Source organism: Sarcophilus harrisii, chromosome 4 (genome assembly GCF_902635505.1).
Source record: "Sarcophilus harrisii chromosome 4, mSarHar1.11, whole genome shotgun sequence".
Taxonomy (NCBI): domain Eukaryota; kingdom Metazoa; phylum Chordata; class Mammalia; order Dasyuromorphia; family Dasyuridae; genus Sarcophilus; species Sarcophilus harrisii.
Genome location: NC_045429.1, coordinates 230,514,015 through 230,541,598, shown reverse-complemented (window position 1 = coordinate 230,541,598; position 27,584 = coordinate 230,514,015).

Below are 27,584 nucleotides of genomic sequence, written 5' to 3'. Positions count from 1 at the left end.
CTGAGCCAGTTCATTTCATGTTCTGCAACCTATAAAGAAATGTTAATTTTATCTCTTGAATCTTTATTGTTCTTATTTATGGCCATAGTAGTCATAGCTCTGTCAAAAGAAAATGAACTTGAACTTTCTATGACTTCTTGTATCTCTAAGACATGTGTACATGCTACTAAAAAGCAGGTAGATCCACTTGAAGAGAACTCTTAACAATTACACAAGAAAATTATAGGCTAACTGTGCACCATTAAAGGGACATATTTTAGGGAAGGTCTCCTAAAATTATAACAGTGCTAGATTTGATATGACATTTATTGGAATTTTACATTATGATATTATTGTGTTTTGTCTTGCAAAAACAAGTTGGGGGAGTAATAAAGGGAGTAACAAACCTTATAGGTGACAATGAAGTTCCATGAATAAAAGAGACTGTTTCAAAAGTAGCTCTAATGGATTTGAATTTCAAACAGCACAAGAACCATTTTCAGACCTCTACTAGTGCAGAACCCTAGTCATAGAAATATGAGAAAAGAAAGGAATTTTCCATTTCTCCCCAACTTTATTCCCTGCTTCACAACCAATAGAAGAAAAAAATGATAAGACATGTAAAAGGAATAAGGTAAAATACCAACCTGTTAATAATCTTCATTTTAAATCCTATAGAAAAATACATAGCAACTAAAAACCAGGGGTAGACTGTAATAAAAAGGTTAAGGCTATATGGTCATCTAGAACAAAAATTACACAAGCCACACTTCTAATTTTAATCTGCATTGTTAAGATTTTCTCCATCACTTTCTTAAGTCTACAAAATCAACAAATTGATAAAACAATTCCCGATTAATAGCATTTGCTGATTTATGGGGTTTAAATGCTCAAAATGAAAATTTAATAATCAGTTTCTGAAAGTAAAAGCTAGTCCCAGGATATTACTGAAGTGGTAGAGCCAATAGGGGTCTCACATGACACACATGCTTGAGAGTTGTTAAAGAGCAATTTCTCTCTGGACTTTGTCCCAAGATGAGGTTAATGACTGTCAGAAACAGTTTATAGTTTTGAGTGATTTGTACAATTTTACCCAAGTGATTAAGCAGAGCTAATTAGGGGAAATTAGGCTGGTGTATCAGTTCATAAACACATAGGGAACATTTTTATTTTGGATGGAGAACATCCATCTCTATGTCAGAAAGAAAACATATCTCATGATTTTGGATCACCAAACCTCAACCTGGAATTAGCAAACTGGAACTTGGAGTTTATGATGGAGACTGATAAAATGGTAGTGTAATTATAAAATGATCTGTAGCAAGGAATATTGAAGAAATCCAAATAGGTTAAACATGAGGTGATGGGGAAGAAGAGAATAATGGGAAGGATTCAATGTAGGGGAATAATCTTTGCAATGAAATTTGTTCTAAAGCAGAAGGGTAGTGAGTTTCTTTTGATGGAGAGGCTGAGAATAGAGTGAAGATACTGTTTTGGCCCTGGGTTAGAATTGATTTTGTCATTGTGTAAAGCATCTTAAACTTTTTCCAATTGTGACCCTTTTTCACCTGAGAAATCTACTCAACCACAGGTTGAATAAGTATATAAAATAGATAGTAAATCAAACATTTACTGATAATAAATTTTTAAAAAAACATTTATTTTCAAATAATTCTTTGTTATACATATAATTTTACCATTTATTAAAGATGACAACAAATTTGTATACTAAGGAGATGGATATGTTTCTTTATTTCTACATAAAGAACTGAATCTTGATGGAATATTTGATAACCTTTAGTATCATCAAATTTTTTACAAGCACCACATTCAGTTAGGTGAGACCTACAGTTTAAGAAGCTATAGTGTAGAGTTACAAGATATACAAAAGAGGCACTATTCAGAGTAAATAAATTTTCTCTTCTTGACTTTGTGGGTTTGTAGGACGTTGTTCTTTCTCCCTGATAACACTTCACAATTTTCTTTTCTGGATCTTCATCCATGTCATGTTCATTAACTGTGGAAAGTAACTCAAGGTTCAGCCACAGGATCTCTGTTCTCTCTTTGGGAGTTCATTGGCTTAAAGGACTTTTATTATCATCTCTTTAGATTCCTCAATCTATATATCCAGACTAGTGTCTCTTTCCAATACCAGTACAAAAATCAATGTGAGTTCCAATACTACTTCACAAATTTTTTTATTTGACATTTCAAACTAGATTTTGAGCAGAAGTCATCATCATTTGCCCCAAATTTATTTTTCTTCACAATTTCTCTATTGTGGAAGACTGCCACTATTTATGATTATTTTATTGTCATTCTTGATTCTTCATTCATATATAATCCCCTTTTTCTACTTCATGCAATTACCATCCTAGATCAGGTCTTTATCACCTCACATCCAGATTATTTGTTATTTGTTATATTTATTTATTTGTTGTTTATTTGTTATTTGTTATTATTAAGATTTATTTATTTGTTATCTGAACTCTGAATATTCTCCAATCTGTCTTCTACATAGCACCAAAGTTATTTTTTTCCTAAAACATAGTTTTAACTTGTAAGTTTACTAGATTCTAGTGCTTCCTGCTCATCTTCAAAACCAAGTATAAACTCATTACTTTTGTATTTAAAACTCTTCACACTCTGGTTCCTTACTATCCTTTAAATCATATTACAGGTTGCTTCCCTGTATGTAGTATATAGCCAATAAGAATTTAAGTAATTACTATGTGCCAGGTACTTTGCTAAATGCCAGGGATATGAAAAGGCAGTCCTTGCCTTCAAAGAGCTAACAATCTAATAATGGAGATAGCAATCAATCAAATATATGCAAGCCATTTAGGAAATAATTCACAGAGGCAGAACATAATAATAAAGAGACATTGAGAAATACTTTCTGTAGAAAATGAGATTGTTATCCGGGATTTGAAGAAAGATAAGGAAACCAGAATGTAAAAATGAGGAGGGAGAGAATTTCAACAAGGGAAACGGTCAAAGAAAATGCCTAGCTCTAAGAAATGAAGTGTTTTATTTTTGGAACAATAAGAAGGTAAGTATCACTCATCTTAGAAAATCTAGCAGAGAATATAGTATAAGAAGATTGTAAAGGTATTGGAGAGGGTAAAAGTTAAGAGGGGTTTTGACTTTAGAATGTAAGGGTTAAGGATTGGTAAGAACAGGGATACCTATTTCTAAGGCTCTTGGTCTTACCTGTCCATTTTTTGTAATTGGTCAATGGGGTCAATTGTCAGTGTTGGTGGTGTCAGGGACAACAAACTCCCTTAAAGTTTCTGTTCTCAACAATGGCTATGAGGATTGGGCTAGAAGCAGGGCCTGTGATCAGGGAAGCATTACAATAACCCAGACTCTTAGGTTCTGGATCCTAGAATATCTTCAACAAGGTCCAAGGAGAACCTGTGCTTTCTTCTATCCCTATATTATTTTTTATCCCTTGGAAAACCTTATTCTTCGACTAGACTGGCTTTCTTATCTCACTTCAGTAAGTTGGTGTTTCTAGCACTAAATCAGTAGAGTCTTTTTGTACTGCTACAAAAGGTGTAAGCATTCATTTTTTCTTCACTAAAGGATAGTTTTAATGATAAAAGTAACACCCAGGATTTAACAACTAAAGCAGCAAGCAGTGGAGATTAATACTTATAGAAACTCCCTCCCTCAATCACCACTCTATTCTCCTTTTCTCCCTCTCTCTTTCTCCCTCTCTCTCTTTCCCCTCTCTCTGTACCTCCTTCCCTCTTTGTCTGTCTTTTTGCCTCTCTTTTTCTTTGTCTCTCTGTCTTTACCTCTATTTCTATCTTTCTATCTCTCTGTCTTTCTATCTGTCCCTGTTTCTGTCTGTCTCTTTCTCCCCTCTTTGTATTTTTCTATCTCTCTCTGTCTCTCATATAATTATTTTTGCATCCAAATGGCTTCTCTGTTTCCTAGAAACAAATCTCCCTTATTCTTAAAAAAGCAAAAAACAAAAACAAGCAAACAACTCCCCCTTTACTTGATCCTATTTGTCATTTCTCTTTTGAATATAAAGGTTATGAAATGTGCTATTTGTGTTTATTTATTTACCTCCCAGATGATTTTAGTTTCTTACTTCCCATCTCACCACTTGAGAAAACCATGACCACAATGATTTTTCTACCCTTCTTGATCTGTGTGCAACTTAAGCCGCTTTAGAACACTCTCCCCTTTTATAGCCTCTCTCCTTTGGATACTGTGGAATTGCTCTCTTGGTTCTCATCCTACTTATCTTATTCTCTCCTTCTGATCTAGACTAGATAATTTTCTCCTCCACAACTTTTTTGAGCCTTCTTCTTTTCTCTTCTTATATTCTCTCAATTTATAGAAATCCCTCTTATCAATTTACATGGACTCAATTATCATCTCTAGGATGACTTTCTTTACATGGTCTATGTATTCATCCTCCAATCTTTCTGCTTAACTCCATTGCCATATTACAACTTCCTTCCTGCTTATTGTATTTTGATATTCTCCATACATTTTAAACTCAACAAATTTAAAATGGGACTTATTGTATTTTTTAAGCAAACAAAAAATTTCTCTTCAAACTTTTCCTGTTTCTGTTGATGGCAACATTATCTTTCCAGGCATCTACTCTTTCATCTCCCTTAATCTCAATATACTAATTTGTTGTGGGTATTCTGTTTCTATAATATATATTCTACCACAAAAGCTTAAACTTTCATCAGCTTTTACTTGGGCCATTGAAACAGACTGCTAATTGACCTTCCTGATTAAACTGTCTCTTTTCCCTAATATATTTTCTGCATTAAATGACTATTAAATGAGTTTTCCATGATGACAAATGAAAAAAGTTTCTCCAAAGACATTCTTGCCCATTTCTTTCAGGAGAGTGTCTAACAAGATCATAGTATCATCAAAAACAATAGTAACAAAAAGTAGGAGGATCAAATGCCTTTTGTCACTGAGTAAATAGTGTATTTTGTGAAGAAATTATCGTGCTTCAGAACTCAATATTTGATTAAAAATAACTGGAAAAATTGGAAAATAGTATTACAGAATTTAGGCATTGACCAACATTTAACACCATATATCAAGATAAGATCAAAATGGGTTCATGATTTAGACAAAAAGGGTGATATTATAAGCAAATTGCCTCTTGAGATCTGTGGAAAAGGAAGGAATTTTTGGCCAATGAATAACTAGAGGACATTATTAAGTGCAAAATGGATAATTTTAATTGCATTAAATTCAAAACAAACAAATACACCTAAGATTAGAAGAGAAACAAAACTAGGGGAATTTTTTTTTACATTCAAAAGTTCTGATAAAAGCCTCATTTCTAAAATATACAGAAAATTGACTCAAATTTATAAGAATGCAAGCTATTTTCCAGTTGATAAATGGTCAAATTATATGAATAGACAATTTGCAGACTGATAACTTAAAGCCATTTCTAGCCATATGAAAAAAAAATCCTTTAAATCACTATTAATTAGAGAAATGCAAATTAAGACAACTCTGACACTGTCTACCCACACCTCTCAGACTGGCTAAGATTATAGGAAAATATAACGATAAATGTTAGAGGAAACGTGAGAAAACTGAAGTGATCCAATCATTCTGCAGAGCAATTTGGAACTATGCCCAAAGAGCTATCAAACTGTGCATATCATTTCATTTAGCAGTGTTTCTACTAGAGCTGTATCCCAAAGGGATCATTTTAAAAGGGAAAGGACCCACATATTCAAAAATGTTTGTAGCGGCTCTTTTTGTAGTGGTAAGGAACTGGAAAATTAGTGAAGGTCCATCAATTAGGCAATGGCTGAATAAATTATATGTGAATGTAATGGAATATTATTTTTCTATAAGAAACAATCAGCAGGATGTTTTCAGAAAGGCCTGGAGAGACTTACTTGAATTGATGCTAAGTGAACTGAGAAGAACAAAGAGAACATCATACACAACAAGATTATGTGATGATTGACTGTGATGGACTTGACTCGAACAATGAGGTGATTAAGGCCAAGTCCAGTAGACTTGTAATGGAGAGAGCCAAATGCATACAGAAAAAGGACTGTGGAGACTGAATATGGATTGCAACATAGTGTTTTCACCTCTTTTCATTGTTTTCTTGCTTTTTTTCTAATTTTTTCCCTTTTTGATCTGATTTTTCTTATGTAGCATAATAAATGTGAAATATGTTTAGAGGATTTGAATATGTTTAATCCATATTGGGTTACTTGCTGTCTAAGTGAGGGGAGTGGGGGAAGGGAGAAAAATTGGGAAAACTATCTTTGCATATATTTTGAAAACAAAAAGCCATTATAAAATAAAAAAGAAATGATCATGCTACTAAATATGATGAAAGAGTGATATTCGTTCCAATAGATCAAAAATTGGAAGAGCGGAGTGAAAATGACAGTATGAATACAGATCATTATTTGGTGGATAAAGAAATTGTTATGATAAAAATAATAAAAAGAACAATAGAAATGTGTCAATGTAGATTCCATAAGACCCATTTTCCCCTCTCAATTTTGACTTTAGCTAATAGAATTTCAAATGCTCATGAATGAAACTTAGATATATGGCAGGAAAATGCTTTAAAATTGAGGAGAAAGAAATGAAAAGAAAAAAAAATGATTATGTGATTAGTATATGCCAAGCTTTTTGTAAGAACTTGGGATACAAATAGAAAAATTTAATAGGGCCCTTCACTAAAGGAGCTTACTTCCTAATTAGAGGAATTAAAGGAAGATTCAGCATCATGATAAATGAGAAAAACAAGTGATAGAGGACATAGGTTCTGGCAAACAGAGCAAATTTTTTTTCTTTTGTAAGACTACATGAAAAGTAAACAGTAGGAGACAACATAATAAAACCTATACAGAATCTATAAGGGAAACATAACAGCAGGAGAATGCATTCAAAGAATAATTTCTTATGATGACCTGTTTCACAAGGACTGTTAGCAGACTCTCAATAGAAATTATTTAGCAAGGACCCAAATTTATTAATGCAGATGAGAAGAAAGTGGGAAAAAACATGTATTGTATGTTTCATGCCCAGAAAGTCAGTTCAACAGAGAAATTAAATTCATTTTGAAGAGCAAATCAAGAGTAAATAAAGAGGAAGGGAGAAATAGGTATCTTTCCAGTGTTTAGCATGTTGACCAATACCTTCTATTTGGTTTTGGATATTCTTTCTTTTTTAAAAAAAATCTATTTATTTCTAAAATTTTTATTGCAGTATTTTATTTTTCCAAATACATGCAAAGATAGCTTTCTATATTTACCATTGCAAAACATTGGGTTCCAAATTTTTCTACCTCTCTCCTACCCCCTCCCCAACACAGGAGAGCAAGCAATTTGATATTCTTCTAAATACACTTCTATATCCATCATGCTGTGCAAAAAAAAAAAATGGATCAAAAGTGAAAAAATACAAGAAAGAAAAAAAGCAAACAATATCAACAACAAACATGAAAAAAACTGTACTATGATCCACATTTAGTCTCCATAGTTTTCACCCTGAATTAGGATGGCATTCTGGATAAAGGGGTATGCACAGTTGGATAACTTTTTTTTTTTGGATAACTTTTTGAGCGTAGTTACAAAGTGTTCTCCAGAATGGTTGGATTCATTAACAACTCCACCAACATTGCATCAGTATCCCAGTTTTCCCACATCCCCTCCAATATTCATCTTATCTTTTCCTGTCATCCTAACCAATCTGATAGGTGTGTAGTGGTATCTCAGCATTGTCTTAATTTGCATTTCTCTGATCAATAATGATTTGGAACAACTTTTCATATAAGTAGAAATAGTTCCAATTTCATCATCTGAAAATTGTCTGGTCACATATTTTGACTATCAATTGGAGAATGGCTTGATTTCTTATACATTAGAGTCAATTCTCTATATATTTTGGAATTGAGGCCTTTATCAGAACCTTTAACTATAAAAATGTTTTCCCAGTTTATTGCTTCCCTTCTCTAAATTATTTTGTTTGTACAAAAGCTTTTTAACTCTATGTAATCAAAACTTTCTATTTTGTGATCAATAATGATCTCTAGTTCTTCTTTGGGGATAAATTGCTTTCTACTCCACAGGTCTGAGAGGTAAACGATCACATGTTCTTCTAGTTTATTTATAATCTCATTCATTATGCCTAAATCATGAGCCCATTTTGATCTTATGTTGGTGTATGGTGTTAAATGTGCGTCAATGCCTAGTTTCTGCCATACAAATTTCCAATTTTCCCAGCAGTTTTTGTTAAATAGTGAGTTCTTATTCCAAAAGCTCAGGTCTTTGGGTTTGTCAAAAACTAGATTGCTATAATTATTGACTATTTTGTCCTGTGACCCTAACCTAATCTACTGATCAATTAGTCTATTTCCTAGCCAATACCAAATGAGTTTAGTGACTGTTGCTTTATAATATAGTTTTAGATCATGTACAGCTAGGCCACCTTCATTTGATTTTTTTTTTCATTATTTCTTCTTGACCTTTTGTTCTTCCATATGAACTTTGTTGTTATTTTTTCTACTTCATTAAAATAGTTTCTTGGGTCCCTGATTGATATAGCATTGAATAAATAGATTAATTTAGGTAGTATTGTCATCTTTATTATATTAGCTTGGCCTATCCAAGAGCACTTGATATTTTTCCAGTTGTTTAGATCTGACTTTATTTGGGTGGAAAGTATTATGTAGTTTTGCTCATATAGCTCCTGAATCTTGTTTGGCAGATAGATTCCCAAATATTTTATACTATCGGCAATTATTTTAAATGATGCTGAGGATTTATATAGAAACAAAATGCTGAGGATTTATATAGATTTATTTTGTATCCTGCAACTTTACTGAAGTTGTAGATTATTTCTAATAGCTTTTTAGTAAAATCTCTGGGGTTCTCTAAGTATACCATCATATCATCTGCATAGTATAATAGTTTGGTTTCCTCATTACCTACTCTAATTTCTCTAATCTCTTTTTCATGTCTTATTGCCAAACCTAGCATTTCTAATACTATACTGAATAGTAATGGTGATAGTGGGCAATCTTGTTTCCCCTCTGATCTTATTAGGAATGGTTCCAGTTTATCCCTATTCCATATGATGCTTACTGATGTGTGAGGTCTTCCACTATTATAGTTTTACTGTCCATTTCTTCTTGCAGCTCTCTTACCGTCTCCTTTAATAATTTAGATGCTATACCACTTGGTGCATATATATTTAATATTGATATTGCTTTATTATCTATGCTACCCTTTAGCAAGATATAGTGCCCTTACTTATCTCTTTTAATTAGATCAATTTTTGCTTTTGCTTGATCTGAGATCAGGATGGCTCCCCCTGCTTTTTTGACTTCACCTGAAGCATAGTCAATTCTACTCCAGCCTTTTACCTTTATTGTGTATGTATCACCCTTCTTTAAGTGTTTCCTGTAAACAATATATTTTAGGATTCTGACTTTTAATCCAATCTGTTATCTGCCTCTGCTTTATGGGGGAGTTCATCCCATTCACATTTACTGTTAAAAATGACTACTTCTGTATTTCCTGCAATCTTGTTAACCCCAGATTTTGCTTTTCTCTTTCTTTCCCTCTTTCCTCCTTCCTCAATATTAAACTTGTGAGCACCACTTGTCTCACGCAGCCCTCCCTCTTTGGGATCCCTCCCCCCACCTTAGAGTGCCTCCCTTTTCTTAAACCTTTCCCTTACAATTTCTGTATTCCCTTTTATTTAGCTTCCTCCTTCCCTTTTCGCTTTTCCTCTCCCACTTTTCAATGAGGTGGGAGAAGTTTCTCTGTAAATCGAATATGTCTAATATTTTCTCTTTGAGCCAATTCTGATGAGAGTAAGATTCACACTATGTTAATTCCCCTCCCTTCTTTCCCTCAGATATAATAGGTTTCCTTTGCCTCTTTGTGAGATGTAGTACTTCCACTTTACCCATTTTCTGGTACAATTTCCTTTCCCACCTCTAGCTTCTTTTTTATATTATAACAGTAAAACCAAATTATACATGTCTTCTTTATGTGTACTCATAACAGAAATATAGTTCCCAAAATTTCTTTTTACCTTTTTATGTTTCTCTTGAGTCCTATATTTGGAGGTCAAACTTTTTGTTTAGTTACAGTTTTTTTGTCAGAAAGAGATGGAATTTACCAATTTCATTGAATGTCGATCTTCTTCCCTGGAAGAAAATGCTCATTTTGGCTGGGTAAGCTATTTTTGGCTACATACCAAGTTTTCTGCTGACTGAGGCCCACCCTATCCCCTCTGGTCTGTTCAGCATGAACTGCCTTCTGTGCTTTCACTACCTACTTTCCTGAATTCTGCACCTGGCCTAGCCATTCCCGCCTATATGCAAAAACAGACCTTTTCTGGTGAATTTCTAGATTATATTCTGTTGGTAGTGTGTTGTATTCCCAATATTTGTGGGTTTTGACAGCCAAACACTAATTCCAAGGCCATTTCATAAAAACGTAGTCTGAGGGTAAGGGAGAACTTAGATGTGTGTGTCCTCTGTGCCATCTTGGTGCCACCTACCACCTTCTCTTCTAAAGATTCAAAAAACTAGGATTCTGGGAGGATTATGTTTTCTAAGGTTGCTGAGACAAAAAGCAACTTAATCTGGGTCATTAAATAAACACATTCCCTAACTTAGTGTTTCAGTTGTAATGAACTCCAACTTTCTGAGTAGGGTTATAGCAGTTCTTCATGATGGGGCTTAAAATGTTTCATTTAATTTAGTCTTACAAATATTTATTCAAAATGTACAACATCAGGTGCTTCACTATATGTTGAGAATACATGCAAAAATGGTGTTATTCATGACTTCAAGTAACTTACAGTGTATTTCAGGAGATTTAGCATTTACACAAATAAGTCTCCAACTAAGAAGCAAGGTATTGCCACAATGTACTTAAAAGTATCAACAAAACTTGAAGGAGAAGATGAAGATTTAAATTGGTAAGACAGTATGAAGATTTTAGTTATTATAACTCACAAGAATTAACTCAGTTCCATAAAGACATCCTCTGACCTGAAATAAGAAAAGTAGGGAATAACTTTCACATGGGAAAAGGATTGAAGCTGTTTTTCTTGGTCCTGGGGGGAGGTAGGGGTTAAATGCTAGAAGTTACAGAAAGTACCAAATAGTATTTCTATTAAAGTAGAAGTTGGAAAAAGAATTATGGGATGAACAATTGCAGATGCCACTAAGAATATAAGGCTAAAGTTTGTCAGCCTTCTATTCCTATCATCTGTCCCTAGCATTGCCTTTACACTTCTTCATAGTGTCTTCTTCAGTACCTGTCACATTGTCAACAATTTTTCTTGTGGCATGAAATACACTTGACATCTCTCATTAATTGCTACTCTAGTAACTCATTGTCCATAATATGTCAGGCCCTTCTATCCTCTACTACATCTCAAAGTCTGTCTAAATTTATGCTCATTATTTTCCATCTAATCCTTTCTCCTTCTCCTTTTGTATTCAATATTTCCCAAAGTCAGAATTTTTGCCAATTAATCGTATCTTCCCAATTATGTGAGCATTGGTTTAAATATCTGTCCTTCTAATTACTATTGTATAATATTTTCTTTAAATATTTATTGATTTGATACTTCTTGTCCCAGGGACTCTCAAAACTCCTCTCCAGCACCATAATTTGAAAGTGCTAATTCTATAGCATTCAGTTTTCCTTCTACTCTAATTCTCATAGCTATGTATTACAACTCATAAAACCAAAGCTTTGACTGTATACACACACACACACACACACACACACACACACACATTTCTGTACAACTAAATGTTATTTCTTTTGTCAAGAGGTAAATGATTACTAGTTCTTAAAAGTCTTTATTATTTATTGTGGGTTCATAATATCCACCAATCCTTTTTCTATTTTCTAGCAGTCATACATGATAGACTATTGCTAAAAAAAAAAGGAAGTTCTCATATACAATTTATATATATATATATATATATATATATATATATAAGTATATATAAACACACACAAATATAGATCTATATTCTATCAGTATTTTTGTGAAAGCAAAGAATTGGAAATGAAGTAGATGTCTATCAATTGGGGAATGACTAAATAAATTATGGTACATGAATGTAATGGAATAATATTTTGCTGTGAGGAATGAAGAATGAGATGAAAATAGAAAAGTATGGAAAATCTAAATAAACAAATGAAGAATGAAGTGTGCAGAGCAAAAAATAAAATGAAATAAAACAATATGCATGACTTATGAGAATGTAAATAGAAAGAACAATCACAAATAAAAAGTTAAAGCAATTTTGTCTCTTTAGAATAAAGGTTTATAAACCAAAAAATGGTTATTGTATTCAATAATTAAAAAACAAACAAAAATTAGAGTCTATATTTTTATACCCAGAAAGGAAACTTTCCCTTCTCTACTACAGAGTAAACTAAGAAACATGGGTACAATTATGATATATAATTTTTTGATTGATGGCATGTGTGTGGAATGTCAATAGAGCAATTATTTGGACAAATATAGTTGAAACAATATGGAATTGAAATTGAGATATTATTCTGATTAATGGTTTGGATTGCCTTCGAAAATATACTTTTAAAAACAGAAATATTTATTTGTAGAAAGTCTAAGAAATTACAAAATTTTGATAATTTGTCTTTAGGATTCAAGAGATATATTTATATTCTAGAGGTTTATTGATAATGATTTTTTTTTCTCTAATTATGTTCTTCCTTCTTCTATAAGGGCAAAATCCTTTCATGAGTTCCTTTTAGATATATTTAGTCCATTTTTATGTTTGAAAAATCTTTCTCCTTATAATTCAGGAAACTGAAATGCTACAAGGACCAATTGAAATGCCCCTTCCTTTGTCAAGTACAATGATCTCTGCTCCTTGGGAACTCTCACAGCACCTCACTTTTTCTTCTCATTAGGGAGGCATTGGTGGGAAGTATAGTAGAAAGAGGGCTGAATTTGGAATCGAAGTGTGTTGAAATGCTAGGCTCTGTTGTTTCACTCTATGAGACCTTAAACAAGCCACAAACACTCTGAAAGTCAGTTCCTTATCCAAAAAATGGAAAGTGGTTATGGGATTATACTTAAATGACTTCTAATGATGCATTTCAAGGCAAAAATATTTATTGAGCATATAATTATGTGTAGGCATTATGTTAAGTGCTAAACATGGTTGTCTATATATTTTTATTCTTTCGATACCATATCTTTATTTATTTACTTGTCATATCACTTTAATATCCAGTAGTTCAGAAGTTCTAAGTTGCCATGGATTTCTATGGTAGTCTGGTGAAGACTATGGGTCCCTTCTCAGAATACCATTTTAAGTGCATGAAATAAAATACATAGGATGACAAAGGAAACCAATTATGGTGAAATAAAGATGTATGTTTTCTCATTCAAGTTCATGGATCCTCTGAAATCTATCTCCTAACCTCTTGGGGTTAGTTGCTCTCAATTTCTCTTGAGGGGTCATGGACTACAGACCACAAGTTAAAAAACCTCTGATACTTAAGATTAATGATCATACATTGTTCTACTTTATGTCCTGTATCTTTGCTATAATAAGTTGTCAATAAATGTCTCTTGAATTAAATTGCATAAGTGATTATTTTGAATCAGAATTCATAGCATGGAAAATGTTGTAAGGAAAAAAGAATTAATTGAGACAACCATTAAACATATTTATCAAATCTTTATTATGACCAACTATGCTTAAGCACATTGACTCAGTTTTATTTTAAAGGAGTTAGGTTTTCACAGGATACAAAGAAATCTAAATCATGTTCATACCCACTAAGAATCTCTTAGTATATCTTGAGGGAGGGGAATGGAAGTGAAAAATTAAATTAGAAAAGATTATGGTACCTCAGGCAAGTTACTTTTCCTCTTGGACTCAGTTTCTTCATCTGTAAAATGAAAGTGGTTGGTCTAGGTGATTTATGAAATCCCTTCTAGCTTCAATTCCCATTAACCTATTACCCTAATAAAGAAAAGTAAAATATAACAACCCATTAGGTACTGCAAGGCAGTCTGTGATTAATAACTCCAACTGAGTAGTGCAAACAGAAAGTACTACAGGCAACTCCCTAAAATTTGAACATTTAGTAAACTAATAATCAAAAAAGTAATAATAACTTAGTGTATCAATTTAATGTATCAATGAGAGAAAGGAAAGAGTTTTCCAAAAGGGATTTTGGCATAGTTTATTTATTCACCTAACTTATAAAAAGAAAGAAAAAGAACCAGACTAACAAACAAGATACCAAGGAATAAATAGTTGATAATGCAATGTTCTGAAATTCAGTTTTAAAACAGTATTAAATTCCTCTATTTAAATTCTCTCATGGATATTGTTATTTTTTTTCTATTTTCCCCAGATAACACTTTGTGTTAAGTATTTATTATGCCCTGTCAAAAACATGGTATACTAATATTGATCACAGTCCATTTATATCTTGTCATTCTCTGTGTCAAGTTTGCATGTTTCATCTATTTCTTTCCTTTGGAGATTCAGATCTTCCTTGGTCTATTTTGATGTCTCAAGATGTATTAGGCCTCAACAGTGCTTCTGAAAAAGAGGAGGATATTATAAGGGAATCTGATAGACAGGTAATATGTAAAGCACTAGGACTTCTTCATATTGTGTTTTAATTCATGTAAGAGAAAACTAGTGGATCAAAGAGAAACACAAGGAAATATTAAAAAAAATAAAAGTGAGGTAACAGCCCAAATCTTATGCAATGGATTTTGTGCCAAGGAAGGAAAAAGGAATTAAGTTAGCAATGGTTCTCTTGAGTAGTTATTACCACCTGTAATACCACTAAGCTTTCAAACCACTATGGAGCCCAGTTAGTTCTTTTTTAACATGGGGTTATTCCTAGGTATCAATCAAAATTGCACCAGTACAATTTCCTTTTTTTTAAATTAAAGCTTTAAAATTTCAAAACATATATATCTATATCTATATCTATCTATATATATATATATATATATGTAAATATGAAGCCTTACAAAAGCTTGTATTACAAAATATATCTCCTCTTGTCCCCCAACCCCCTCCCCTAGATGGCAAGTCATCTAATACATGTTATTCTTTAAATTATTCCACAATTATCATGCTGCACAAGAAAAATAGATCAAAAGGGAAAAATTGAGAAAGATAATAAAATGCAAGCAAATAACAACAAAAAAGTGAAAATACTATGTTGTTATCTATACCCAGTCTCCACAGTCCTCTCTCTGTTGCAGATAGCTCTCCTCATCACAAGACCATTGAAATTGGCATGAATCACTTTGCTGTTGAAAAGAGCCAAGCCCATCATAATAGATCATCATATAATCTTCTTATTTTCATGTACAATGATCTCTTGGTTATTCTTATTTCACTTAGCATCAGTTCATGTAAGTATCTCCAAGCCTCTTTGAAATCGTCTTGCTGATCATTTCTTATAGAAAGATAATATTTCATTACATTCATATATCACAATTTATTCAGCCATTCAACTGATGGACATCCACTCAGTTCCCAGTGGAATTTACAACTACTAAAAAGGTTACCACAAATATTTTTGCATATGTGGGTTCTTTCCCTCATTTTTGATCTCTTTGGGAGACAAGCCCCGTAGAGACATTGCTGGATCAAAGGTTATGCATAATTTGACTGCTCTTTGAGTATAATCCCACATTGCTCTCCAGAATGGCTGGATCAGCTCACAACTACAACAACAATATATAGTGTCCCTGTTTTTCAGCATCCCCTATAAGATTCATCATTAACTTTTCCTGTCATCTTAGCCAATCTGAGAAGCTTGTAGTGGTACCAACAAGTTATCTTAATTTCAAATTCTCTGAAAAATAGTGATTTAGAGAATTTTCAAATGACTAGAAATGGTTTTAATTTCCTCATCTGAAAATTGTCTGTTCATATCCTTTGACCATTTATCAGTTGGAGAATGGCATGTATTCTTATAAATTTGAGTCAATTTTCTTTATATTTTGGAAATGAGGCTTTTATCAGAATTCTTGAATGGAAATTTTTTCCCACTTTACTTCTCTTCTAATCTTGTCTGCATTGGTTTTGTTTGTACAGAAACTTTTTAACAATATAATAAAAAATTATCCATTTTGTATTCTACAATATACTCTAGTTCTTCTTTGGCCACAAATTCCTTCCTTCTCCTCAGATCTGAGAAGTAGACTATTCTTTATTCTTCTAATTTAAGGTGCCCTTAAGCACACCAATTCTAGACTCAAATTAGGCTCCCCAAAACAATGAAGGATTCTGTATGACCCTCCTCCCAAAGCTTCAATGGCTTTTCTTCAGCTTCCCCAAGTGAGAGCCTTTAGCTCCACTGACTTGAAGGAAGCGGTTCTTCAGCTTCAATCAGGCCTACAGTGGACAATGATATTGATTGGGCATTTGGGAGAGTAAGTCTGTCTGAGTGCCTTTTTTGGCGTACCCATCTGGTTCTGGTTCTGGTTATTCTGGTTCTGTTCTGGGTAAAGTTCTGAAACAGGTATTTTCTGGGACGCTGGAAAATATCCTTTGGGTATATGTTATATGTTTAATGTAGTAACTGTGTTCTATGTTCTGTGTGATTTGTCTGTTTTGTTGGTTGAAAAATTTTTAAGTACACCGTTGCAACTGTGCTTAGTAAAATGGAGCTCCATGTGTGTCTGTGTTAAAAGTTAGCAAGTTTGTAAAAGATAAGAATTCAGCCTCTGTGTTTCAGGCTTTAGAAAATATCAAAGTTTGAAAAATCTCTCTCTCTCTCTCTCTCTCTCTCTCTCTTCTCTCTCTCTCTCTCATGCGTGTGTGTGTGTGTGTGTGTGTGTGTGTGTGTGTGTTTCTCTGGCTGACTGCAGTAGCCTGAGAAAAGGGAGAGAAGGGAAGAAATTAAAAAATAAATAAATAAATGAAATAAATAAAATAAATAAATGAAATAAACAAAATAAATAAAATAAAAAAAAGGGATTTGAAAGTTTGGAAAGTTAAAAAAAAATCTAGAAGAGCAGTGTGCTAACATTTAAAGAAAAGAAATTTAAATGGAATATCTAGGCCTTCTCTGAAGGCGGGCTTGGAAGTTCATAGAAGACTCTTTGGATTCTGGAAGGGAAAAGGGAATTCAAGGTGAAACAAACTTCTCCCCAGGGCGGAGGTCTTGGAAACAACCTAGTCTGTTTTGATGAAAGCTTTAAGTTTTTAAGAACAATGATTAAGAATTTGGGATGGTTATTTGAAAATCTGCTTGTGATTTTAAAACTTTCAACCTATGTACTAATATTGCAAGTAAATGGAATTTAGATATTTTAAACAGACAGAAAGTCTTTTCCTTGAAACAGAGCCCGGCCCAAAGGAGCATCTGAGTGTTCAGGTATATAGCTAGGGAGAAAGAAAACTGGAAATGGGTGGATTTGGGAAGAAAGTAAATAAAACTGATGGGCTAAATCTTGAAAAGGATCCCTATGTAGGAACTGAGCGGAGAACCTGAGGTTTTTTCCTGGGACAGGAGGGGGTAAGAGTCCTCTCCCACAGTAGCAAATATTTAAAGGAAATGCTTACTTTTAGGTTACTTGATTGAATATTTGTTTTTGATACAAGTTTTCTTGGTTGAGGAATATTCATAAATGGATCCATACTTTGGTAAGAATATTTTAAAAGTTAATTATTTTAAGAAACTTTGAATTTTATAATGGAATTGGGTAGTCTGTATGTTTTTGAATGTACATCCTGAGGGTTTTTAAAGGGCCCTCTGAAAATAATTTTTTCTTTGTCCTTTTGGGAAATTTATGTTATGTTATGGACAATTGCAATTTGGGATATTCTATGTATTGGGATTTTAAAAGAAAATGATTTGTATGTATTATTACTTATGTAACATCTACCTAGATATGATAATTGTTTTAAGTTGTGAACTTGACAAAATTTCCCTGTTATTATTATAAGGTTATGATAAGTCTTTTAAGATTTATAGAAATTTGATTAATGAAATTTTTTAAGAAAATTTTGGACTTAAAATTAATTTGTTAATGTATTTTGAGTTTTAAAGCCCACCTCTGAAGTTACTGGGACAATTGATTAATAAAACTGGATTAGGGGCTATTTTATCAGTATTGCTAAAGGTTATGCTTATTTATTTATACTTTTTCCTTCTTAATGATTCTATGATCAGAGAATTTTAGAAATTGTTAAAATTTGTTATTTTATCTGGTTTATGTAATCATTGTATCTCAAATGCTTGGGCAATTCAAGTATTTTGCCTGGTCATTCTCTGTTACTGGATATTTGTGTTTTGTTTCTTTAAGATTTCTACATGATGAGAGTACAAATAGGGTCTATAAGAAAAGAGCCGTTTGCCTGACCAAAGCAAACTATCTCTTCCATGGAAACAATTTATTTTGGCCTCCCTCATTTTTACAGTCTGGTGAACTGAGCTTTCTATCTAGACGATCTAAATTTAAATTCAAGATATTCTTGCTTTTTGGAACCTTGATCAGCTTTGATTGTCAGATGGACACCCAGTCTGCCTGGAATGAGAGCCTCCTGTCACTTCACAGCCTGAAGGTAGTTTTTTAAATGAGACCAGGAACTGACCCTCTCACTGTATTTTACGATATGAGGGACTTTGGGAATGTTTTTGACTGTTGAATTTTTTGACATCTATCACTTGTTTAAGATTTGGATGGGATTTTTTAAACTGTGTAATTATTGTTTTATTTTGAAGGATTTTAGGAAATTACTTACTATCTTTTTATTAAGGGTTTTAATTACCTTGGATTTTAAAGGGAATATCATTTGAGAATTCCTTTCCGTGAAAAAAAAAAAAAAAAAAGGGAGGAAAAGATAGAAATTTAAACTGGTGATTCCACTAGTTTAGATTAATTTGATGCTTTACTTTGAACCCTTATTTTGTCAAAATTGCCTAGACTGTTTTGGGAGTCAGTTTTAAGCTTTAAATTAATTAGTATTAAGTTCAAAGGGCCTTTAATTGGCCTTTCTTTACTTTTGTCTTTTTGACCCTGGGCCTTCCGGAAAATTTCTTTTAAAATCCCAAAGATAGTGCGCTCCCATTCATGCCATCACCCCTTTGGCTTTGGGGATGACCCTTGATGCTCATATAGTTAGAAATTTTGAAAACATTGGACCTTTACAATGAAGGTAAGATTCCTCAAGGACTAGCGACCCAAGCCGGGGGGCTTTTGTACATCCTTCCTATGAGGGTAAGGCTTTTCCCATAAAAAACCTGCCGGTACAGGTCGAGAAATGAAAATTTACATTTGATTCTTTTAATATAAATGAAAAAAGGGGGACCTGTGGGGCCGACTAACACAGCCACAAAGGCCAACCTTGAATGGTTGAATTCCTAATCACATTATCCAAAGATTCTGAATAGGAATCTCCTAATCCATCCTAACTTTGAATAGGGATATTAGGCATCCCCTAACTCATTAAGAGCTTCCTCACCAAAACACCAGAGCTCATCCTTGGGAGGGATACCAACCCTTTGTCTAGGAACCTGTATTGTGTTTAAACAAACCCTGCCTTCTTTTCTACTGCTTTATATATCTGCTATTCCCCATTAAATGAGTCTTATAGAATGGACTTGCCTCCATTTGATGTCCCCTCTCTTGCCCTTATCTCTTTTCTTCCAGGGTCCACACACACTGCCTCAAGGGCCGAGGCAATTCATTAAATGTATAAATCATAAATTCATTTTGACTTTATCTTGGTATAGGGTGTGGTGTAGATCATTGCCTAGTTTCTCCCATATTTTTTTCCAATTCACTTAGATTATCAGATTGATTGGCATACCATTGATCAAAATAGCTCCTAATTATTGCTCTATTTTATTGGTAATTAGTGGAAAGTTCACTCTTTTCATTTTTGATATTATTTATTCAATTTTCTTTTATTTTTTCCTTTTTCTAATCAAATTAAAGTTTTATATTTATTTTATTTTTTTTTATAATACCAACTTTTAGGCTTATTTATTGGTTCAATAATTTTCTTTCTTTCAATTTTAGTAATCTCCCCTTTTAGTTTCAGAATTTCAAATTTGGTATTTAATTTTTTTTAAAGCTTTTTTAGTTGCATGCCCAATTCATTGATCTCCTCTTTCTCTATTTTATGGAACTAAGCATCTAGGAATATAAACCTTCTCCTAAGAACTGGTTTTCCTACGTCTAATAAATTTTGGGATGTTGTCCCATTATTGTCGTTTTCTTTGGTGAAATTAGCAATTGTCTTGATGATTTGTTGTTTCATGCACTCATTCTTTAGGATTAGATTATTTAGTTTCCAATTAATATTTGGTTTATTTTCCCCTGGCCCTTTATTATAGGTAAATTTTATTGCATCATGATCTAAAAATGACACATTTAGTATTTCTGCATTTCTGCATTTGATTTTGAGGGATTTATGCCCTAATAAGTAGTTAGTTTTTGTGTAAGTTCCATATACCACCAAGAAAAAGTATATTCCTTTCTGTATTTATTCAATTTTCTCCACAAGTCTAGCATACCTAACATCTAAAATTCTATTTACCTCTTTAACTTCTTTCTGATTTATTATGTGGTTCAATTTATCTACTTCTATTAGAGCAAGGTTGAAATCCCCCCACTAGTATAGTTTTGCTGTCTATTTCTTCTTGCAGCTGTCTTAATTTCTCTAGGAACTTGGATGCTATACAATTTGGTATATTTGTTAATATTGATACTCTTTCATTATCTATGGTACCCTTTAACAAGATGAAATTTCCTTCCTTATCTTTTTTAATTAGATCTATTTCTATTTTTGTTTTATTTGAAATAAGGATCACTACCCCTGCTTTTTTCTACTTCAGCTGAATTATAACAGATTCTGCTCCAGCCTTTTTACTTTTACTCTGTATGTATTACTATGCTATAAATGTGTTTCTTGTAAACAACGTATTGTAGAATTCTGACTTTTAATTCAGTCTGCTATTCACTTCCATTTTAATGGGAAATTTCATCCCATTTACATTCACAGATAAAATTACTAATTTTGTATTTTCTGCCATCTAATTTCCTTCAAATTATGTTTTTCTCTTTCCCCTTTTCTTAATTCACCAGTGTTTTGCTTCTGACCATCACCTCCCTTTCTCTGCCCCACATTTTTATAGCCCCACTTTCATATCCCTTTACCTTTCTACTTCTGTTCTCTCTTCTATTATCTCCTACTTTCCTCTTCCCTTTCTCCTTCTACTTCCCTGTAGAATGTGACAAGTTTCTATATAAAACTAAATATGTCTGATATTCTTTCTCTCAGCCAAGTCTGATGAGATTAATAATCCCACAATGCTCATAGTTCTCTTCCCCCCCTCAATTGTAATAGGTCTTTTTTTTGTCTCTTCATGTGATATAATTTGCTCCATTTACCCTATTATACCTTCCCTTCCCTCATCTTCCAGTACAATTCTTTTTCTACCCATAGCTTCTATTTTATATCATCAAAGTAAATTATACCTATATCCTCTAGGTATTACCCTAGTAAATATATAGTACTCAAAAGTTAAATGTGTCATCTTCTTATATAGGCATGTAAATATTCTTAGACAAGAGGCAGTCACAAGTTTTATGGAGGGAGGGAAAGAGTAGAGATGAGAATTCTTATTCAGGCAAATTTAATTGGTTTTATATCTCTGATGTAACAGAAATTGTAGTTGCTAGGTATTACCTGAGAGAGGTACTACAAATGGAATATGAAAGTTTTCTAGGAACAGAAGGAAAAAAGTTATACCCAATATTTAGAAAAGAAGGAAGCAATTAAGTCTGAGATGAGCATAGTTTCCAAATTTTGGAACTATCATACTGGCTAAGAGTGTATTGCATTCCTCAGGACTTCCATTTATTGCCTTTCATTGTTAATATATGAATACTTCATCTCTTTTTCCAGATATATGCTTCTTTCATAATATATTTTATAATATTTATGGAGCTACTAGCCCACACAATTCTTATAAGTTGTCTTTTCACCCTCAGTTTTATCCCAATGGTAGATATTCAAATGTAATGAATTAAAAAAATTTTTTTTTCAAAATTCCATTGACTATTAGTAATGTTCCATTGAAAAGACAATTCAATGTGTCTGCTATCTTTTATGAATAATAAACTTCCATTTCATTTCATATGAGATCATAAACTCAGAATGTAATGAATAGCACAGTTTTGGGGGTTACAAATAATTACATTATCTAAAAATTATTTTAAATGTTTAATTTCATTTATTTATTTAATTGCAGATTTAAATGTTTAAGAAAGTTTTGTTCCAGTCTTAATAGAACTGAGAAAAACACTGATAGAAAATAAAATGAAGTTATAAAAGTATCTGTGAAAATGTATAAATGAGCCTCAATAAACATGATAATTGCTTAACTATACAGATTTCAGTACTGATGCTGGCAATATCATAGAATGAATCACAGTGACATAACTAGTTTTTTTCCTGAGAGATTTTGCAAAAAGTTTCTGTAAAAATAAATGAGTTAATGGCAGCTAGATAGTGCAGTGGATAGAGCACTAGCCCTGAAGTCAGGAGAACCTGAGCTCCAATATGGCTTTAGACACTCAATGCTTCTTAGCTGTGTAACCTAGGCAAATCATTTAATCCCAATTACCTCACCAAAAAATGAAATAAATGAGTGGTCCCCTTAAAGATGATAATTTTTGATTTGCAATTTGAATCTTTATCTGTTAAAGTAAAAAAAGTGATACATTTTAATAAAATCATTGTACCTAAGATTTCTAAATATTGCTATGTTTCCCACATATAACTAGATATTATTTTTGTAGGTCATGTCTGTTAAATGGGCTAATCAGGAAGGTGAATGCAGCAAGGTTTTTTGGTAACACAGTGAATTTATATGCATCAATTTAATTCTGAAAACAAAATGAAAGACACAAGTAACTGATGGTAATTTCTACAGTTCTTAGGGGTTCAGTTAATAACAACATAAATGGATCAAAGCTAAAGCTAAAATAATGCAATATCTTAATAAATCCATTATTTGCTTAAAGTGGTGCATAGCTAAATTTAACCATATTCCTTTTCTGTGCAATTTATGCCAGTCTTCTTCCTTGGATCTTCTAATATGGATGGCTTCCTCTTCTGAAAGAATAGTGTCAAACAGTGGAAAGGGAACTAGCTTTGGAGTCTAAGTCCCATTATCAGTGACTGTTTGTTTGACCTTGAACAAATGCTTTAGTACTAAGTTTGTTCAAGCATAAAATGAAAATGTTTATAATGAAGGTCTAACTCAAAGGACTGATCATATATTTGCCAATCATGGTTTGGATGTTTTGTCCATTTAGTTTTTCCTAGATGAATTGTTATATTGCAATTTTTATAATAGCTAAAAGTTAATATTTTTGCAAATAACAATTTGAGAATTACAAAGTACATTTCAAAATTCACCTCACATTCATGTCACAAATTCCTTGGAAAACATTTTTCATTTGTATTTTGCAGGTGAGGAAATTGAAGCACAAAAGAATTAAATAACTCCCAGGGTCCCATAGTTAATAATTGTCTAAGACAATATTCAAACTCAAGCTTTCTTAACTCCAAGTCTAGCAGATTTTCCTATGGATCACATTGAAAAGGGGCAGTAATATTTTGGTATGACATACATTTATTTGAACTCTGCACTACATTGTCCAAGACAACATCAACCTCTTTGGTAAGAAGATATTTCTTAGTTTCATATGTCACCTGAAGATAATTGGAAGATATTTGATAATTGAAAATAATGAAAGATAATTGAACAAAAGTTTTGTGTGTTATGTTGTTGTTTGTTTTTGCATTCTTTTAGTATCTCTAATGATTAGCACAGCACCTCACATATAGAAAGTGTGAAATAAATGATTTTTGGCTTACTTTTATGTTTTCTTTGATAAGAAATTATGAGGATCCTAGAGTCTAAGAATAGGAAAGTAGTAATTCAGTTACACTCTGTCTGGCTCAGAGCACACTCGAAGAATTGTGTTTAATTCTGTTCATCACATTTTAAGAAGGACTTAAATAAACCAGAAAATCAAGAGAAGAATAAATGGAATTGCAAAAGATTTCAAAGTCATCATATAAAAATCAACTGAAGGAATTGGAGATGTTTAATCTCAAAGTCTTGTGGGATGGGGTGAGGAGTAATGGAGACAGAATTTCTCTTCATAAAATCATAAAAGCAAACATTTAGATTGGAAGAAATCTAAGAGGTTACCTAACCCAGTTCACTCTTAAAAGGTGAGGAAATTAAAGTTGAGAAGGGGATTAGTCTAAGGTCGCTGAGTGTCAGAAGTTGGATTCAAACCCAAGTCCCACTGACACTGATTTTAGTGTTCTTTCCCTTGCTATGTATAATCTTTAAAATAATAGCTTATCTTAGAGAATATTTTTACTAGGAATCACCATTATCAGATTTAAGTGCTAGACTACAGTATTTCACTGGATAATCGAGAAGTATTTTAGACTTCTGGTAGGACTACATGGTTTTAAAACCATAAGCAACTGGTATGTATCTCCATACCATAGAATCATAGTACTGTGTAGTTTTTTATTTTAAAAAAGCTTGAAGAAGAGAGGAAGTATAGTATATTTTGTATTTATCAGTAGATGGATGATATTGGAGTGAGGAATTTGAATGACTAAGGAAGCTTGGACATTCTCCTTCCTGCACTGGAAGAGATCTGAACTAGATGAATTCTCCCCCTTGGGGGACAAAGTGCCCTGACATGTCAGTCTTCAAAAGCTAGTTGGTTATGAACAATTCACAGCCTCTTCTAGGAGAAGTAGTAGGGCAGCAGCTAGGTTGCAAAGTGGATAGAGCATCAGCCTTGAAGTTAAGAGGACCTGAGTTCAAATCTGGGATCAGACATTTAACACTTTCTAGCTATATGATCCTGGGCAAGTCACTTAACCCCAATTGCCTCAAAAAAAGAGAAGTAATAAGGGATAGTGGATAGTTTTTATTGTTTGTAATTAAAAGAGATCTAGATGCAAACACTGCCAATGACATTTGGCATCTATATGACCCTAACTAAAGGACCAATCAGTCTCTTTGCATCTCAGTTTTCTCTTCCACAAAGTACAATTCCTGCAGTACCTATCTGTCTGGGATTGTTTTAGAGTTCAAATGAAATAATGTACGTAAAGTGTTTTGCATATTTCAAAGTACATTTTTTCCTCAATTCTTCTTGTATTCATTTTCATGTGCTTTTTGAATCCCTCACAAGAATTTCTTTATAGGCAGGCCCAGCAACAGAAGGCTTTCTCCTCTTTTTTGTTTGTATACAAGCTTTTCATGGCCACTGGGTACTTCCTCCTCCCAACACTCCCACAAACAATATCTTTGTTCAAGGTAGTAAATCACTGGAGTTCAGAATATTTTTCTTTGATGGAAGAGATTTTGCTTTCAAGTCTTGGTATATTACCTAATATACAATACCTCTGCATGACTCCTGCACACCTCCACACACACCTTTTTCTCTTCAAACTTTCCATCATAAACATTTAATATTGCATTGTGATTGACTGTGGTGTTTTTACCAGCATCAGCAGCATCACCTAAAAGGCAGATCATAATATCCTGGTTTTTTTCCCTTCTCATTCTCTATATTCATACTTAGTTTGATAAATTATTTATCAGCAGTGAAGTTAGAGTTTTTCCTACTGATTTCCTAGCTTCTTTCTCCTTAATTATCACAGCTAAGCTTTTTTAGACTCAAGTTCTGATTGAATAAACAGTTGAAATGATCCCTGTGAATATTCTACACCAATTGAGTATGGCTTTAGTGTTGCTTTAGTGTCCTGTCAGTGTGTTGCTTGGGTGAGGGTGGATGATAAGGATGAGGGGTACATATGAGAGGGGTGATTAATGGTTTGGGAGCTGCTATTCTTTCTATAGTGAAATGTCATGAAGTTAGAACCTGGGTTTTTCCAGAAATTTGTCTCAATAGGGATGCTCTCTCTGCTCATCAAATATCATTAAATTGAAATGTTGAATTTCTGTCCAGAGTCCATAGTTTAGTTAATGACCATGTTCAGTTTCCTCTCTTACTTGACAATTCATCAATAGCACATTATGCTAATGTTATCTTTCCCTCCCAAACCAGCACACACAAAGAAAACCACTATTTTATAAAATTGGTGGTTTTAAATTAACTGTCATTGGGAAAAGGTCATTTTTTTCAAAAATGATCTGAAAAGCACATTAAAAATTCTAAGGGTATGATTATCTTTTTTTCTTTACTATTGACCAGACCTAATTTTTTTAATAAAAAGGAAAAGATTTGGTGAGAACTGCTATTTGATATACTAGAGTAAGATTTTCTTAACTCATTTTTTGCTCACATTGAAAGTGAAAGCTAACATTCTGTAAAGAAATGCTAGAATTCATCAATTGTATTTTCAAGGTTATTTTTTCTGAATGTTCTGCATTACATCACACCTATTTTTTATTGTTTATTGTATTAATTTCACTAAATAAGAAAAAAAGACAACAAAGGAAAACAAACCAAACCAAAGCAAAATAAAAGATTGCCAGATGCCCAGCAAAATATCAGAGAGAATTAAAAATATATAAAAATAAATAAATTTTCATTTCAAGGAAGGATATATAATAATAGAAGAAATTATATTCATGAGTGTCCATCTTTCTTTGTTTCTTTGTAGATTGTTCTTCTGTTCTTTGCTGAGCACTTTAAAAAAATATTTATTTTTTTTTTACTTTTTTCTGGTTGATTAAATTTTTTATAATATTGCGTTTTTTTGGATTTTTTTTTTTTAGCATTTTTTCAGTTTTTCTTCAATGTTTCTCATTTGATTTTTTAAATTGTTTTTTTTAGTTATTCTATAAATTCTGTCTGTGCAGGGTTTACTGCACTTTAGGGTAGAAGAAGCTTTTATTTCCTTCAGTGTTCTCCTCCATAGATGAATTCCCAGTCTTCCCTATTCCCATAGTAAGTTTCTAATGATTGAGTTCTTTTATGAGCTGATTCATTTTTTTTAAAATGAGAAGTATCAATGTAAGCACCTCTAATCCTAGGGGGACACCTATGGTGCCTCTAACTTCATTTTATTTCTCCCCTCTGACCTGGAACCCCACACTAAGAGCTCCATCTTCCCACAGGTGCAGCCATCCAGCAGCATCCTGGCCCCACTGGTTTTGCATTCACAGTTGTGCTGGTTCCTTCTCACCCAGACCATGTCTCTGCAGCACAACTGGACCTGGCATTCGTAATTAGCTAAGGTTCACTCAGTCTTCCAAGACTCAGACCTTGGATTCCAAACACAGTCTGGGAGGTGAAAGTTTCTGCGATTCTAGGTCCAGGTACATTCAGCTAGCTCTGGGTTCCCCATTTCATGTTTCTATGGAACTAGCCTGGAAGTTTTTGCCCTTCATTCTGGTTAATTCCCCTGCCTGGGATCTTTCTTCAGATTTTTCTAAGTTGTGTCTGGAGGACCTCTAATCTTCCTCAAGTCTTTTTGATTTTTCACCAGTCTATGTTCACCCTGAGGCACAAATTTGTTCTGTTTGTGGGAGGAAACCTGG